Raw genomic sequence first — 17,851 nt, forward strand, 5'->3', positions numbered from 1 at the left:
TAATTAACATACTTTGAGTCAATTGGCAGTGTACCTGTGGATGTATTTCAAGGCCTACCTTCAAACTCAGTGCCTCTTTGCTTGACATAATGGGAAAATAAAAATAAAAACTCAGCCAAGACCTCAGAAAAAACATGTAGTATGGGTTCATCCTTGGGAGCAATTTCCAAAAACAAAGAAAAAGGTACCACGTTCATCTGAACAAACAATAGTACGCAAGTATAAACACCATGGGACCGCACAGCTGTCATACCGCTCAGGAAGGAGACGCATTCTGTCTTGTAGAGATGAATGTACTTTGGTGCGAAAAGTGCAAATCAATCCCAGAACAAGGACCTTGTGAAGATTCTGGAGGAAACAGGTACAAAAGTATCTATATCCACAGTAAAACGAGTCCTATATCGACATAACCTGAAAGGCCGCTCAGCAAGGAAGAAGCCACTGCTCCAAAACTGCCATAGAAAAGCCAGACTATGGTTTGCAACTGCACATGGGGACAAAGATTGTACTTTTTGGAGAAATGTCCTCTGGTCTGATGAAACAAAAATAGAACTGTTTGGCCATAATGACCATTGTTATGTTTGGAGGAGAAAGGGGCCGGCTTGCAAGCCGAAGAACACCATCCCAACCGTGAAGCACGGGGCTGGCAGCATCATGTTGTGGGGTGTTTGCTGCAGAAGGGACTGGTGCTCTTCACAAAATAGATGGCATCATGAGACTGGAAAATTATGTGGATATATTGAAGCAACATCTCAAGACATCAGTCAGGAAGTTAAAGCTTGATCCAAATGGTTCTTCCAAATGAACAATGACCCCAAGCATACTTCCAAAGTTTTGGCAAAATGGCTTAAGGACAGCAATGTCAAGGTATTGGAGTGACCATCACAAAGCCCTGACCTCAATCCTATAGAGAATTTGTGGGCAGAACTGAAAAAGTGTGTGCGAGCAAGGAGGCCTTTACAACCCTGACTCAGTTACACCAGCTCTGTCAGGAGGAATGGGCCAAAAGTCACCCAACTTATTGTGGGAAGCTTGTGGAAGGCTACCCTAAATGTTTGACCTCAGTTAAACAATTGAAAGGCAATGCTACCAAATACTAATTGAGTGTATATAAAATTCTGACCCACTGGGAATGTGATGAAATAAATAAAAGCTGAAATAAATTATTCTCTCTACTGTTATTCTGACATTTCACATTCTTAAAATAAAGTGGTGATCCTAACTGACCTAAAACAGGGAATTTTTACTTGGATTAAATGTCAGGAATTGTGAAAAACTGAGTTTAAATGTATTTGGCTAAGGTGTATGTAAACTTCCGACTTCAACTGTAGGTCTCCAACACAACTGGGATTACCAGCAGGCAACACCACTGCCACCACCACGGCCAGCAATTACACCGCACGGAAGAGGTGGACCACAGCCAATCATGTACGATGAGCCCAAGGATCAATACTCACCAGAACCTAGGTTTCCAGCACATAGCTGGGATGAAGGTTTCAGTACATTCTCTCTAGAGAGCTGAGACAGACTCAGAGTTACATCGATAATCCCCTCTTAAAAGGAAGATCCCATTCCTGCATATATGTAGGCCTATGTTGTTTTAGAAGGCCCTGTGAAAGTTTTAAAGTGAAACCAACTTTTTATGAATGCACTTTTTTTTGTTGTTGCAGTTATATTTGCAGCTTGTATTTAACTTTATTTTAACTGTTTTTTTTTACTATTTAGTGGATATTATAATTGGGGGGACATGCCATTCTTTTTACAAGCCTTGCTGTTCATCTCACCAACAACTGGTGCATCGTGCCTTGCTGTAGCTGTTCGTGTCACCTACAACAGGTGCACCATGCCTTGACATGGCTGTTCATGTCACCTTGAATATTTATATATTAAAGACTTAACAAAGAACAATGTGTCTTACTTACCTTGAGTATAATGAGAAGACACTCCAGCACATGGTGATGTTGCTGCTCCCTAGATGCAATGGAAAATAGGCCTACATCTGTGGAGCATCATGATCACCAGTGTGCTGGAGTTTCTTTACACTGTAGTATACTGCTTTTCTCCATGCACCTGCTAACACAATACAACCTTTTCCAATAATTGACCTTAGAGTTACAGTTAGTCTTTGCTTTGGCTCTATTGAGGGTCCTGTAGTTGGTCGTCTGCTTGGTGAGGTCTGGGCCAACAAAAGACAGAAGTCTCCATATCTTCTTCACTCATCTGGAAGTATTGGTGATGTCGAGCACCATGAAGTAGTAGTTCCTGGACAAGGTGATAATATTGCCCATGCTCCCTTATCACATTTACGGGATGCACCAATAACAACCTCCTCCGTGTCTGCACCTTATTAATTTAATACAAAGACGACCAACTTCTGTCTTAGCAGGTGGCATCTGTTTAGAAAAGCACGCATAAAATATTGTTTATTTTTAAATTGTGATCGAATGAGTATTATCTTTTTTTCCTTGACTTTTGTTCAGGAAATGCATAATTTATGACTCATAACAGAGTAGTTTGGTTGTAAGGTGAAAGACGCTGGCTATTTCTAGTAATCAGTTACAGCCTGTCGTCATGTATACTAAAGGCATATGGGAGTCTGTGAGAGGCGAATGCCTAGATGTGTAAAGCTGATAGTCTACAATTTGTATTTCATAAATTATACTCCTGTCCTGGCAATAATATCACTATTCTACAATATGATATAAGGTACTTACCCATGTTACCACTGCTCAATCGCAGTGAAATCAGAAGAATCAGAATCATTTTCAACATGGCCACTGAAAATGCCGGCAAGAAAAGGAGTCTTATCACATCGTCATGCCACCAAAGTAATACAGAATAATTACTTCAGAGTTTGTTTTCATATTTCAACCTGCGCATCCAGATCGCATCTGGTAGGGATAGACAAACTCAACATGTGTACGATGTCGCACATGGATGCACATGCGGAGACGGATGGCCAGCATGTTAGGCACTCACTTGGTGGATGCAACAGGACTGAAAGAGAAGAAATGCAACAACCCAGGGCTGGCGCCAGAACTAATCAATGGACACATTTTTTTCACGGGACCTCCTATGTGTGCTTGCCTGTACACAATGTTTTTTAATGGGTGTTATAGTAAGTTGGCTCCTGAGTTTCAAGTTTGGGGAAGCTTACAATTTATCCAAACATTTCTACCTACCTGCGTGTGGAACAGTTTGATTAAAATAATAACATTTTCCTTTCTCAAAATCAATGTCATGAGGTTAATCATAAAAATATGAATAAAAAAAAATATTACATTTTCCAAATTCAACTAATGCGAGAGCACGAGCCTCGGACACATATGGACAAATTGATACACCGTGATCCATTGTTGCTAAAGAAATGAGCGCATGGAACTCAAAGATAGCCTAAAGGCCAACGCAGCAGTAGGTTTATAACATTAATTGCTAACTAAGTAGAATACATAGGCCTAAAGCTGACAGATAAAAACAGTAGAACATATCCTGATGAAAATTCAGGTTCTTTCAATCGCATTATTCTCTCTACTCTGCTTGTCTGCCTTCCGTTCTATTTGTCTTGAGCTATCACTAGTGAAGCGTAACATTATATCAACTAGCCAATTCCCGGGCCCTCAGAGTTTCCTGCCAGTGAGCTCGGGACAGACAGCTGTTTTAATGTTCCCACTGGACATACAGGATCATCAGATCATGATAAACAGACATCGTTGACTTACATGCTGACCACACCTCTCCTGTGCGCTCGTGTTGCAAAATAAATATCCACATGCATGTTATTCAATCATTACAACCTCACTGTTCATGCGTCAATGAGCGTCTGCATAGGCAGGCTCTAAAAATAGAACTTGGTTCTATTTGTGACGCTTGACGCGCTGCAAGTCCCACCTCTCTGCAAGTCCCGCCTCTCCAATCTACTCATTGGTTTGTAGGAGCATATACCCACGTGGGTGATTGAAAGATGAACTGACGTCCACACCCAGTCCAGTTGGTAGTGGTAATGCACCCTAAAGTTGGTTGACAACTGTCATTTAAAGTCCAAAGAAGAAGAAGCCTGAAGGCGGAGAGATTGCTAAAAACATACTCGGTTTACCCTTTTGATTGTCGGAATAGAGGACCTTGTACATTTCAGGTAAAATAACAACCCCATGTTTTAATCCCGGGACAAATTAGCTAGCTAGCTAGCTAAATTGCCATACATGTTTAATGATTTTCGATCTGTCCTCAAATTAATATAGTTGGTTCGGAGCTCGTTTTGATATTTCAAAATGTGTGTCCTGATTGCGTAAGGTATGGGTGGACAAAAACCAACATGTGCACGATGGCAGTCTGGTCAGCATGTTACTGTGTGAGGTGAATATTTTTTTATTGCGAAGCTCAACTGATGAGCTGTGAACGTGGTGAGTTAAGAAAATAAGAAATCAATTATATGCATATTGTATTCTCTGGTCCTGAAAAATAGCACGTTTACTTTGGGAACGTTATTTTTCTAAAAATAAAAAAAATGACCCCTAGATTCAACAGGTTAAGAAAATAAGAAATCAGACATCCCAAATTGGCACTTTCTTACATTTTTTTTCCTACAATGCATGCTCAGGCACGTGTGCTCCCTCAACATTATCAGTGTCATGGTCTTCCTCTTCATCTGAAGAGGAGAGGCGAGAAGGATCGGAGGACCAAAATGCGGCTTGGTATGTGTTCATGATGAATATTTAATTAAAGAAAGTACTGAACACTGAATACAAAAACAATAAAAAACCAATAACGACCGTGAAGCTATAAATGAGACCTGTGCTGACACAAGCAACTAACATAGACATTCACCCACAAACAAACAGTGCAACCCAGGCTACCTAAGTATGATTCTCAATCAGAGACAACTAATGACACCTGCCTCTGATTGTGAACCATACTAGGCCGAAACATAGAAATCTCAAAATCATGGAAAAACAAACATAGACTGCCCACCCCAACTCACGCCCTGACCATACTAAATAATGACAAAAACAACAGAAATAAAGGTCAGAACGTGACAATCAGGACAGAGAAACCAGACATATGCTCATTGTTCACATTGAGCACTATAAACAAAAGACGCCTCCCCCCCAAAAAGATGGTTATGAAATTAACCAAAACGTACTTCTCAAAACAACAACAACAATCTGTATTTTCCCACACTCTACCCCAGCCAGGTGCAAATTGGGGGAGGGACAAAACAAATAAATATCTTTGCATGTGTGGCTCCTTACCACAATCAATCAGTATGGCAAAAAATGATCTCTATTCAGAAGGCCTTAGAAATAAAGCTAGTGTGGAAGGAACATCTTCCACTTTGGAAGATGAAGAATTTTCCGAATATGAGGATCATGTCTCTGTCAATTCGAAGTCTGACAGTGAGTTGGACAAAGAGGATGAGATTGACCCTCAGTCAGCCCCAGAACCAGCCTGTCAGCAGCCAGCCCCAGGACCAGCCTGTCAGCAACCAGCTCATCAGCAGTCTGCAGGAAGAAAAATATGAATGTCAAAAAATTGTGAAATTGAATGGTCTTCTTGGCCAAGGAATGAGCCACCCTGCATGGCTGCCAATGTGATGCAACCAAGGCCAACGCAGATGGCATTTACTCATGTGCAGAACATAAAGCCTTCTTTTGAACTGTTCATCCCAGACACCATCCAGAAAATCATTCTGGACTGCACTAATTTAGAGGGAAGACATGTTTTTGGAGAGAGATGGAAGGAGATGGACCAAACTCATTTACATGCATACTTTTGGATTCTTATCCTTGCTGGTGTTTTCAGATCCAATCCTTGTGGGATGCAGACTGGCAGAGAACTTTTCTGTGCAACAATGTTTTTGGAAAACTTCAACATTATTTCCAGGATGTACCACTTCGATAACTGAGACCCCAGACCAGCTCGGCGGCAGAGATACAAGCTAGCGTCTATAAAGTCACTGTGGGACAAGTGGGTGGACAGCCTTCCCCTGTTTTACAACCCTGGGCCCAAAATTACTGTTGATGAGCAGCTTATGCCATTTAGGGGCCGCTGCCACTTCAGGCAGTACATACCGTCTAAACCCGCAAAATATGGAATCAAGATCTGGGCTGCCTGTGATGCTGCTTTATCATATGTGTGGAACTTGCAAGTGTATACAAGGAAGCCAGATGGTGGAGCCCCTGAAAAGAACCAAGGGATGCTGGTTGTCCTGGACATGACACAGGGACTCCGTTGCAACAACATCACATGCGATAGCTTTTTTACTTCGCACAAGCTGGGACGGGAGCTCCTCAAGAGGAAGCTGACGATGGTAGGGAAAAAGAAACCAGAGCTCCCACCTCAGCTGTTGAATACACAGAACATGCCAATCAATTCTACTAAGGTTGTGTTCGCGGCCAACACCTCCCTAGTGTCCTACTTGCCTAACAAAGCCAAAAATGTGGTACTCATGAGTATGCTGCATAGGAATGGGAGAATCTGTGGCCAGGAACATCAAAAACCAGAAATCAGAATGGATTACAATGCCACAAAAGGAGGAATGGACAATTTAGACAAGCTGGTGACTGTCTACAGTTGCAAAGGAAGAACCCTAAAGTAGCCACTGGTGATATTCTTCAACATCTTGGACATCTGTGCGTACAACGCGTTTTTCATCTGGATGGCGTTGCACCAAGATTAAACAGAGGGAAGCTCCAGAGGAGCTTCTCGAGGAGCTGGGCAAGACCTCAAATCCAGAGAAGATAAAATATTCAAAGGATCCCAGCTTCTGCAGCCATCATAAGGAGGATTCAGGAGGAGGATGTTGGTACCCCATCCACCCGACCCACGGAACCAACAACTCCAATACCGGAAGTAAGTGTGAGTGATGTTGTTGCATGTGTGTGTGTGTGTCTGACTCTCCTAACTTGGCCTGCTGTAACTATATATGTGAGTGAGTGAGTGAGTGAGTGAGTGAGTGAGTGAGTGAGTGAGATGTAAGTAAAATTCCTGAACTAAGTGTTTTCATCATTCTATGCTACTTCATCATATGCGTGGAATATTCCATGCATAGATTGCAGCCGGTAGCAACAAGAAGAAGCACTGCGATGTGTGTGGACCCAGGAAGGACACGAAGACACAGGACACATGCAGCAAGTGCAAGAAATACATTTGCAACACACAGACAGTAAAACTCATTCCCTCTTGTGGTGTGTAGACCGGCCCTAATATGTGTGCAATGTGGCTATTTATCATTTCCATAAAATACTGCATGTAAAATTTGTCATCCAATTTGTTCAGTTCAAAGCTATAAACATTAATACTGATGAAAACCTTGTTGAGTTTAGATTTGTTCAAGATTAACATGATTTAGTCCACCCATATCTTCATTATAATAGATTTATGTTTTCAAAATTCACATTGTATCCAAAAAACAAATAGCGCTTTTATTGATGAATCAAATCAAATTTTATTTGTCACATACACGTGGTTAGCAGATGTTAATGCGTGTGTAGCGAAATGCTTGTCTTTCTAGTTCCGACCATGCAGCAATATCTAACAAGTCATCTAACCTAACAATTTCACAACAACTACCTTATACACACAAGTGTAAAAGAATGAATAAGAATATGTACATAAATATATACGAATGAGTGACGGCCGAACGGTATAGGCAAGATGCAGTAGATGGTATAGAGTACAGTATACATATATGAGATAAGTAATGTAGGGTATGTAAACATTATATAATGTGGCATTGTTTAAAGTGGCTAGTGATACATTTATTACGTACATTTTTCCATTATTAAAGTGGCTAGAGATTTGAGTCAGTGTGTTGGCAGCAGCCCCTCAATGTTAGTGATGGCTGTTTAACAGTCTGATGGCCTTGAGATAGAAGCTGATTTTCAGTCTCTCTGTCCCCGCTTTGTTGCACCTGTACTGACCTCGCCTTCTGGATGATAGCGTGGTGAACAGGCAGTGGCTCGGGTGATTGTTGTCCTCGATGACCTTTTTGGCCTTCCTGTGACATCCGGTGGTGTAGGTGTCCTGGAGGGCAGGTAGTTTGCATTGTGCAGACCTCACTACCCTCAAGAGCCTTGCGGTTGTTGGCGGAGCAATTGCCGTACCAGGTGGTGATACAGCCCGACAGAATGCTCTCGATTGTGCATCTGTAAAGGTTTGTGAGTGTTTTTGGTGACAAGCCAAATTTCTTCAGTCTCCTGAGGTTGAAGAGGCGCTGCTGCGCCTTCTTCACCACGCTGTCTGTGTGGGTGGACCATTTCAGTTTGTCCGTGATGTGTATGCCGAGGAACTTAAAACTTCCCACCTTCTCCATTACTGTCCCGTCGATGTGGATAGGGGGCTGCTCCCTCTGCTGTTTCCTGAAGTCCACGGTCATCTCCTTTGTTTTGTTGACATTGAGTGTGAGGTTATTTTCCTGACACCACACTCCGAGGGCCCTCACCTCCTCCCTGTAGGCTGCCTCGTCGTTGTTGGTAATCAAGCCTACCACTGTAGTGTCGTCCGCAAACTTGATGATTGAGTTGGAGGTGAGCATGGCCACGCAGTCATGGGTGAACAGGGAGTACAGGAGAGGGCTGAGAATGCACCCTTGTGGGGCCCCAGTATTGAGGATCAGTGGGGTGGAGATGTTACCTACCCTCACCACCTGGGGGCGGCCCGTCAGGAAAGCAAATTGGAGTGGGTCTAGGGTGTCAGGTAGGATGGAGGTGATATGATCCTTTACTAGTCTCTCAAAGCACTTCATGATGACGGAAGTGAGTGCTACGGGCGGTAGTAAATTTAGCTCAGTTGCCTTAGTTTTCTTGGGAGCAGGAACAATGGTGGCCCTCTTGAAGCATTTGGGAACAGCAGACTGGGATAAGGATTGATTGAATATGTCCGTAAACACACAAGCCAGCTGGTCTGCGCATGCTCCGAGGACGCAGCTGGGGATGCTGTCTAGGCCTGCTGCCTTGCGAGGGTTAACACGTTTAAATGTTTTACTCACGTTGGCTGCAGTGAAGGAGAGCCCGCAGGTTTTGGTAGCGGGCCGTGTCAGTGGCACTGTATTGTCCTCAAAGTGAGCAAAGAAGTTGTTTAATTTGTCTGGGAGCCAGACATCGTGGTATGCGACGGGGTTGGTTTTTCTTTTGTAGTCCATGATTGACTGTAGACCCTGCCACATACCTCTTGTGTCTGAGCCGTTGAATTCCGACTCTACTCTATACTGACGCTTAGCTTGTTTGATTGCCTTGCGGAGGGAATAGCTAAACTGTTTGTATTTCCGGTCACCTTGCCCTGATTAAAAGCAGTGGTTCGCGCTTTCAGTTTTGCGCTAATGCTGCCATCAATCCACTGTTTCTGGTTGGGAAATGTTCTAATAGATGCTGTGGGTATAACATCACCGATGCACTTGCTAATAAACTCGCTCACCGAATCAGCGTATTCATCAATGTTGTTGTTCAAAGCTATGAGGAACATTTCCCAGTCCACATGATGGAAGCAATCTTGAAGCGTGGAATCCGATTGGTCGGACCAGCGTTGGACAGACCTGAGCACGGATGCTTCCTGTTTTAGTTTCTGTCTATAGGCTGGGAGTAACAAAATGGAGTCGTGGTCAGCTTTTCCGACAGATGGGTGGGGGAGGGCTTTATATGCATCGTGGAAGTTAGAATAACAACGATCCAGGGTTTTGCCAGCCCGGGTCGCGCAATCGATATGCTGATAAAATTTAGGGAGCCTTGTTTTCAGATTAGCCTTGGTAAAATCCACAGCTACAATAAAGACTGCCTCGGGATATGTGATTTCCAGTTTACATAGAGTCAAATGAAGTTCTTTCTAGGCCGCCGTGGGAGGGAATACACACGACTGTGATTATGATCGAAGAAAATTATCTTGGTAGATAATGCGGTCGGCATTTGATTGTAAGGAATTCTAGGTCAGGTGAACAAAAGTACTTGAGTTCCTGTATGTTGTTATGATGACGCCTCGTCTCGTTAATCATAAGGCATACACCCCCGCCCTTCTTCTTACCAGAGAGATGCTTGTTTCTGTTGGCGCGATGTGTGAAGAAACCAGGTGGCTGTACCGTCTCCGGTAGCGTGTCTCGAGTGAGCCATGTTTCCGGTAAACAAAGAACACTACAGTCTCTGATGTCTCTCTGGAAGGCAACCCTTGCTTGGATTTCGTTTACCTTGTTGTCAAGAGACTGGACATTGGCGAGTAGTATGCTCGGGAGCGGTGCCCGATGTGCCTGTCCACGGAGCCTGACCAGAGGACCGCTTCATCTGCCCGTTCTGCGGCGCCGTTGTTTTGGATCACCGACTGGGATCCGATCCATTGTCCTGGGTGGTGGACCAAACAAAGGATCTGCTTCGGGAAAGTCTTATTCCTGGTCGTAATGTTGGTAAGGTAACGTTGCTCTTATATCCAATAGTTCCTCCCAACTGTATGTAATAAAACCTAAGATTTCCTGGGGTAACAATGTAAGAAATAACTCATAAAAAAACAAAATACTGCATAGTTTACCAGGAACGTGAAGCGACGTGGCCATCTCTGTAGGCGCCGGAAGTATGATCTAATAGAGGTAAATGGCAAATATTAACCATATATGCTATCAATATTGCTTGTAATTGATATAAGTCAACATCTAAGTATTTTTATGTAAATTGCTATGGCTGTATCAGACCCGCAAACATTGGGTGAATAAGAAAAACACGAATGCCACACAATGGTTAATAGATGCATTAACAGAAATGTATGCAACCAAAAGACTGGATTAACGGTACATTTCCTAGGCCTACTGGTGACATATGTAATGGGGAATTTATCAAAATAAACTATCAAAGGGCAAACAATTCACACAATGAAACAATGAATGGGCAAGAATTGACGGGAGACAGCTGAGATCATTCTGGAGAACTGAGTGCATGCATTCTGGAGAGAAAAAACGGTCAGATCTTCGCCACACACCCCTCCCATTTCTTCTTGTCTCAACATTTTTAATTATACTCAAGACACATTATCTTCACACATATCTTAGATACTTTTCACTGACAGCCGCAACTCAGTATTCAGCTAGGCCTATTGCCACATGTTGCCCAAATTTTTCACTTCCCAAATAGGCCTACACACTTGTGATTTGAAACAATCCATAGGTTGTTGTTTTTTTAAAGCTAATGATCCGCTTTGGCTAAGTGATACTATGTGGTGAAGTATTTCAAATTATTTTATTTAGACAGGAGTAATTATATAATTTTGTCAGAACATCAATTTACTTTAGGGGAAGCCAGCATCCGAACGATGCACTGTGCAACAGCCAACTTTATTTTCCAATTCGCAAGTGGCTGAAACGAGAGATCTGAATAATGACAAGATGCTCATGTCTCTGCTTCAACATTGGGAGTCATTTTCCCAAAGGTGGGAATACAGGCAACAAGTTAAGGTCTGCATAATTTATGGCCATAGAAACGTATTGGACTTATTCTGGACAGATTGTGGTGAGAGTAAGCCCTCTCGTTTCGCCTCTTCCTTTCTGCTGATGAAACAGTGCCCGTCTGTCTTACAATATGTAGCACATGTATCTGATGCTGTAGAGACAGAATTAGTATGACATGCCATACTGTTTTTGTCCAGACAAAATCAGATACATGGTCTACACATACTGAAACAGAGGGGCGCTGTTTTGTGTCTTTCTGTCAGCAGAGATGGGCAGTATTTCTGTTACGTGTATTTGAAATATATGTTTAAATTACATCTGAGCTTTTTGTATGTTTTATTAGACTGGGCTGTACTACACTCCAATGTATTTTGTAACATGATACTTTTCAAAATACTTGTCTATACCATTTCATTTTAGCTGTTCACATTTATGTGGCCCCCTACATTGGAATCAAAAGCCTGACGTGATAAGAGTGCCTGCAAAATGAACTAAATATAAATGTAGATGTAAAAACTAACAATTGCAAAGCATGCTGAGTATTACTCTAATGAGCTCTGCCCAGAAACAAGGCCAATGACAATACCCAGCGTGCTTTGCAGTTGTTCCTTTTTACATTTACATAAATGTTTTGGTCATTTAGCAGATGCACTTGTCCAGACTGACAATGCGTTCAGCAAAGATAGGTAACGGGTAAAAAACATATCTTAGTGAGTAAGAAGTTTCCGTTTGGCCGGCTACTTTCAAATTAGATTTTGTGTTTTTACAATACATGTATTGTAATGAAATGTAAGATTTTGCACAAGTTTCTTATATTTTACTTTGATACATTGGTATTTCGGGTATTTTATAATGTATGCCCATTCCTGTCTCAGTTAAATGTATTCCAAATCTCTGTTACATAAATTGACCATTATTCCAATATTTTATTTGGATGTGCAATGAAGTAGGGCAGCCATGAAGACAGCCTTGCTACAATCATGTCGCTGTCACTAACAAACATAGTCATGGCTGGTAACTATACAATTCACTCAAAAGGCACATAAATGACTGTAACACTGCAGGTGTTCATTTGTTAACACTGAAAAAGGGTAGCAGCATAAGTGCTTAGCAAAGTGTTAACTCGGAAAAGTGTGGACCTATATAGTCTCTGGAAAATTGTTACAATCACCACTGGAGAATTTTCTGTGTACTGTAGAATACAGTGCTAGATTAAATGTGTTAAACCTCTTAGGGATAGGGGGCAGTATTCGGAAATTTGGATGAATGAAGTGCCCAAAGTAAACTCCCTGTTACTCAGGCTCAGAAGCTAGGATATGCATATAATTATTGTAGTATTGGATAGTAAAAACTCTAAAGTTTCCAAAACTGTTAAAAGGATGTCTGTGAGTATAACGTACAGTGCCTTGTGAAAGTATTTGGCGCCCTTGAACTTTTCGACCTTTTGCCACATTTCAGGCTTCAAACATAAAGATATAAAACTGTATTTTTTTGTGAAGAATCAACAACAAGTGGGACACAATCATGAAGTGGAACGAGATTTATTGGATATTTCAAACTTTTTTAACAAATCAAAAACTGAAAAATTGGGCGTGCAAAATTATTCAGCCCCCTTAAGTTAATACTTTGTAGCGCCACCTTTTGCTGCGATTACAGCTGTAAGTCGCTTGGGGTATGTCTCTATCAGTTTTGCACATCGAGAGACTGAATTTTTTTCCCATTCCTCCTTGCAAAACAGCTCGAGCTCAGTGAGGTTGGATGGAGAGCATTTGTGAACAGCAGTTTTCAGTTCTTTCCACAGATTCTCGATTGGATTCAGGTCTGGACTTTGACTTGGCCATTCTAACACCTGGATATGTTTATTTTTGAACCATTCCATTGTAGATTTTGCTTTATGTTTTGGATCATTGTCTTGTTGGAAGACAAATCTCCGTCCCAGTCTCAGGTCTTTTGCAGACTCCATCAGGTTTTCTTCCAAAATGGTCCTATATTTGGCTCCATCCATCTTCCCATCAATTTTAACCATCTTCCCTGTCCCTGCTGAAGAAAAGCAGGCCCAAACCATGATGCTGCCACCACCATGTTTGACAGTGGGGATGGTGTGTTCAAGGTGATGCGCTGTGTTGCTTTTACGCCAAACATAACGTTTTGCATTGTTGCCAAAAAGTTCAATTTTGGTTTCATCTGACCAGAGCACCTTCTTCCACATGTTTGGTGTGTCTCCCAGGTGGCTTGTGCCAAACTTTAAACAACACTTTTTATGGATATCTTTAAGAAATGTCTTTCTTCTTGCCACTCTTCCAAAGGCCAGATTTGTGCAATATACGACTGATTGTTGTCCTATGGACAGAGTCTCCCACCTCAGCTGTAGATCTCTGCAGTTCATCTAGAGTGATCATGGGCCTCTTGGCTGCATCTCTGATCAGTCTTCTCCTTGTATGAGCTGAAAGTTTAGAGGGACGGCCAGGTCTTGGTAGATTTGCAGTGGTCTGATACTCCTTCCATTTCAATATTATCGCTTGCACAGTGCTCCTTGAGATGTTTAAAGCTTGGGAAATCTTTTTGTATCCAAATCCGGCTTTAAACTTCTTCACAACAGTATCTCGGACCTGCCTGGTGTGTTCCTTGTTCTTCATGATGCTCTCTGCGCTTTTGACGGACCTCAGAGACTATCACAGTGCAGGTGCATTTATACAGAGACTTGATTACACACAGGTGGATTGTATTTATCATCATTAGTCAAGTTATTAGGTCAACATTGGATCATTCAGAGATCCTCACTGAACTTCTGGAGAGAGTTTGCTGCACTGAAAGTAAAGGGGCTGAATAATTTTGCACGCCCAATTTTTCAGTTTTTGATTTGTTAAAAAAGTTTGAAATATCCAATAAATGTCGTTCCACTTCATGATTGTGTCCCACTTGTTGTTGATTCTTCATAAAAAAATACAGTTTTATATCTTTATGTTTGAAGCCTCAAATGTGGCAAAAGGTCGCAAAGTTCAAGGGGGCCGAATACTTTCGCAAGGCACTGTAACTTATACAGCAGGCGAAAATCCGAGGAGAATCCATCCGTAATTTTTGTTTTTGGAGGTGACTCCATTTAAATGGCCTGTCTATGGGGAAATCAAAGGAATACCTCCCAGATTGCAGTTCCTAGGGCTACCAGCAGATGTCAACAGTCTTTAGAAAGAGTTTCAAGCTTGTTTTCTGAAAAATTAGCTAGATTTTGTAGTTTTTCTAAGTGGCTCCAATTTTGGCTGTACTGTTGCGCACATCGGTGAGGGCGCGCACTCCTCCTAATTTATGTCCATGAACATACTATTCTCCGTCTTAAATTGTATTATTTATTTACATGTTAGGGTACCTGAAGATTGATTGGACAAAGTTTATTTGTAACTTTCGGGATTAATTTGTATGCATTTTGAACGAGGGAAACAAAATGACCATTTCTTATGTAACTGGGACCTTTGTGATTCCAAACAGAGGAAGTTCTTCGAAGGTAAGTGATTTATTTTATCGCTAATTTTGACATTCTCTGCTTGTTTGGAAAATGTTTGTAATGCTTTTTTATGTGCGACGCTGTCTTCAGATAATCACATGATGTGCTTTCGCCGTTAAGCCTTTTTGAAATCTGACAAAGCGGCTGGATTAACAAGAAGTTAAGACACTTGTATTTTCATGAATGTTTAGTTTTACCAATTTTGTATTTTGAATTTCACTCTCTGCAATTTCACTGGATGTTGGCCAGGTGTGCCGCTAGCGTCCCACCTAGCCCAAATAGGTTTTAAAGATACACTATTAATGCTATACCTGCACAGAAAATTGGCCAGTGTTTTTTTAATTTTTTTTTATTATTTATTGAATATTCAAAACATACAATATACTTGCAGTGAAGCCGCTTAACAACATCATACCAGTTATCCAACAGATTCCCATTCAGAGCGACACAAAGAAGCATCCAGGGTCAATGCCCTGCTCAATGCCCTGTTGACCGATCTACCACCAGGCCAAAAAACGTGAACCCGAACCCTCCAAGATCCCCCCCACAGTTCCCCAATAGCTGCCTCTCAACCACTCGAGACCCCTCCCACAGTCCCCCCCAGGAAGAAAAATAAAAAATACAATTAATTCCATTCCCCACCCCCAAGAACCCCTCAATGCACCAACAACCAAGACAATGAACTAAAGAGAAAAAAGGAAAAGACAGAAGAAAACAGCAAACAAGAATGTAAAATTAAAAAACAATAAAAAATAAATTTAAAACAAAGAACATCAAGGACAACTAAAATCATAACAGCAATGCCAACTGTATATGTGTATGTGCATTCTGGCACTATTACATGTATGTGTGTATTGTATGTGTTTATTTGAATGAGAGTGTGTGTATATGCATGTGTACAAACACCAGCACGGCACCAGCATCAGGCAAATCAATATTAGTTGTAAAAAACACTGCCACTTAGTGTCATTCAAATGTACTTTTTATTATGTTTTATTTAGACTTTTTTTTACTCTTCTCTTTGACCATCATTCTATCTCTCACACAGCAGCTCCTCTCCCACTTTTCTCCAATTCCACATCCCAACCCTCAGTTTCCCTCAGCCCATCCCATATATCTCTGCTGGCCACCCACTTCGAGTTTCTACGAAATACATATCTTTCAACTATGCTGTGATGTTTAAAGTGCAATTTCAATCTATATAATCAAATAGAATACACAGATTGACAGTTGAAGATAAATAATTTTACTAAGAGTATTAGTATATTAGTAATTGACTGACCCGGTCTCTCCAGATCTCCTAACAGTACTATTTCTAGGGTCAATTTTAGATCAATGCTGTGCATTTTCAGCCATTCCTGAACCTGAGACCGGAAAACAGGCTACCTGAGGGCAAAACCAAAATAATGGTCTATTGATTCTGTGTCCTCACATAAAAATCTGCAGCGCTTCGATGATTTTACGTCCCAAATATTCAACATTTTGTTGGTGGCAAGTATTCTATATAATAATTTTTGCTGAAAAGCACGAAGTCTTGAATCTTGCGTACCACGGAATCAGTACATCAAAAATCTCTTCCCAAATATTTTGCAATCTGTATGGCACAGTTGTCAACATCCTGGTACTCAAATGAAACTGGTATACTTAACTATTTATGCTATTTTTATTCCAACCTGGGGTTGCTATACATTATTTTACCTATTTTATAAGAGAATTACCGCAATTGAAAAAATCCAGGCATTTATAAACAAAATTCAGTCTTACTTTATCTACTGCCTTTTCTAAATCCGCTATAAATACCATTCCTGGCTTCTTATATGTTTCATGATGTTCTATTATTTCTAGTAGTTGTCGTATATCTCCAATGTATCGTCCATGTAAAAAACCTGTCTGATCAGGATGAACAATATCTGGTAAAAACCCTTTTAATTCTGAGTGCTATGCATTTTGCTAAATGTCGTTAAATGTCAAGAACTTGAAGTTTCTTCAAGTGCAGTCGCAAAAACGACCAAGCGCTATGACGAAACTGGGTCTCATAAGGACTGCTACAGGAAAGGAAAACCCAGAGTTGCCTCTGCTGCAGAGGATAAGTCCATTAGTGTTACGTGCACCTCAGATTGCAGCCCAAATAAATGCTGCACTGATTTCAAGTAACAGACACATCTCAACATCAACTTCTCAGAGGAGACTGCGTGAATCAGGCCTTCATGGTCGAATTGCTGCAAAGAAACCCCTACTAAAGGACACCAATAATAAGAAGAGACTTGCTTGGGCCAAAAAACATGAGCAATGGAAATCTGTCCTTTGGTCTGATCAGTCCAAATTTGAGATTTTTGGATCCAACCATCGTGTCTTTGTGGGAAGCAGAGTAGGTGACCGGATGATCTCCGGATGTGTGGTTCCCACCATTAAGCATGGTGGAGGAGGTGTGATGGTGTGGGGTGGGGGTGCTTTATTGGTGACACTGTCAGTGATTTATTTAGAATTCAAGTTACTGTCGTGACTTTGCTTTCATTATTAATCTGATTACTTTTATTTATCGAATCAACTAACTATGTTTAATTGTTACCGATTAAATTAATCATGTAACAATCAACTCATTAGCAATTTGGGGCACCACGAGAGAAGTTGTTAATATGGATCACACCCTTCTTTTCAATTTCTGCCTGTAGCCCAGGACCTGAAGCAAGGAAATGCATATTCTTGATATTATTTGAAACGAAACACTTTGAAATTTGTACAAATGTGAAATGAATGTAGGAGAACATAACACAATAGATCTGGTAAACGGTAAAACAAACAAAAAAACATATGTTTTCTATTTTTATTTGTGTTGCATCACCTTTGACATGAAGAAGAAAAGCCATACATTCAGATAGGATGATGTCCACAAGAGGGCAACAGCGTATGTGCAAAGTTTCAGACTGATAACTTCA

At 41.2% G+C, this 17,851-nt stretch overlaps 1 protein-coding gene across 1 annotated transcript in view; it reads left to right on the forward strand.

The window, feature by feature from the left end:
- Window positions 1-17,851, forward strand: part of LOC110525562 (phospholipid phosphatase 4-like) — a 143,132-nt gene that overhangs the window by 99,956 nt on the left and 25,325 nt on the right. The gene's annotated exons all lie outside the window — the stretch shown is intronic.

This window comes from Oncorhynchus mykiss, chromosome 1, assembly GCF_013265735.2.
Source record: "Oncorhynchus mykiss isolate Arlee chromosome 1, USDA_OmykA_1.1, whole genome shotgun sequence".
Lineage (NCBI taxonomy): Eukaryota > Metazoa > Chordata > Actinopteri > Salmoniformes > Salmonidae > Oncorhynchus > Oncorhynchus mykiss.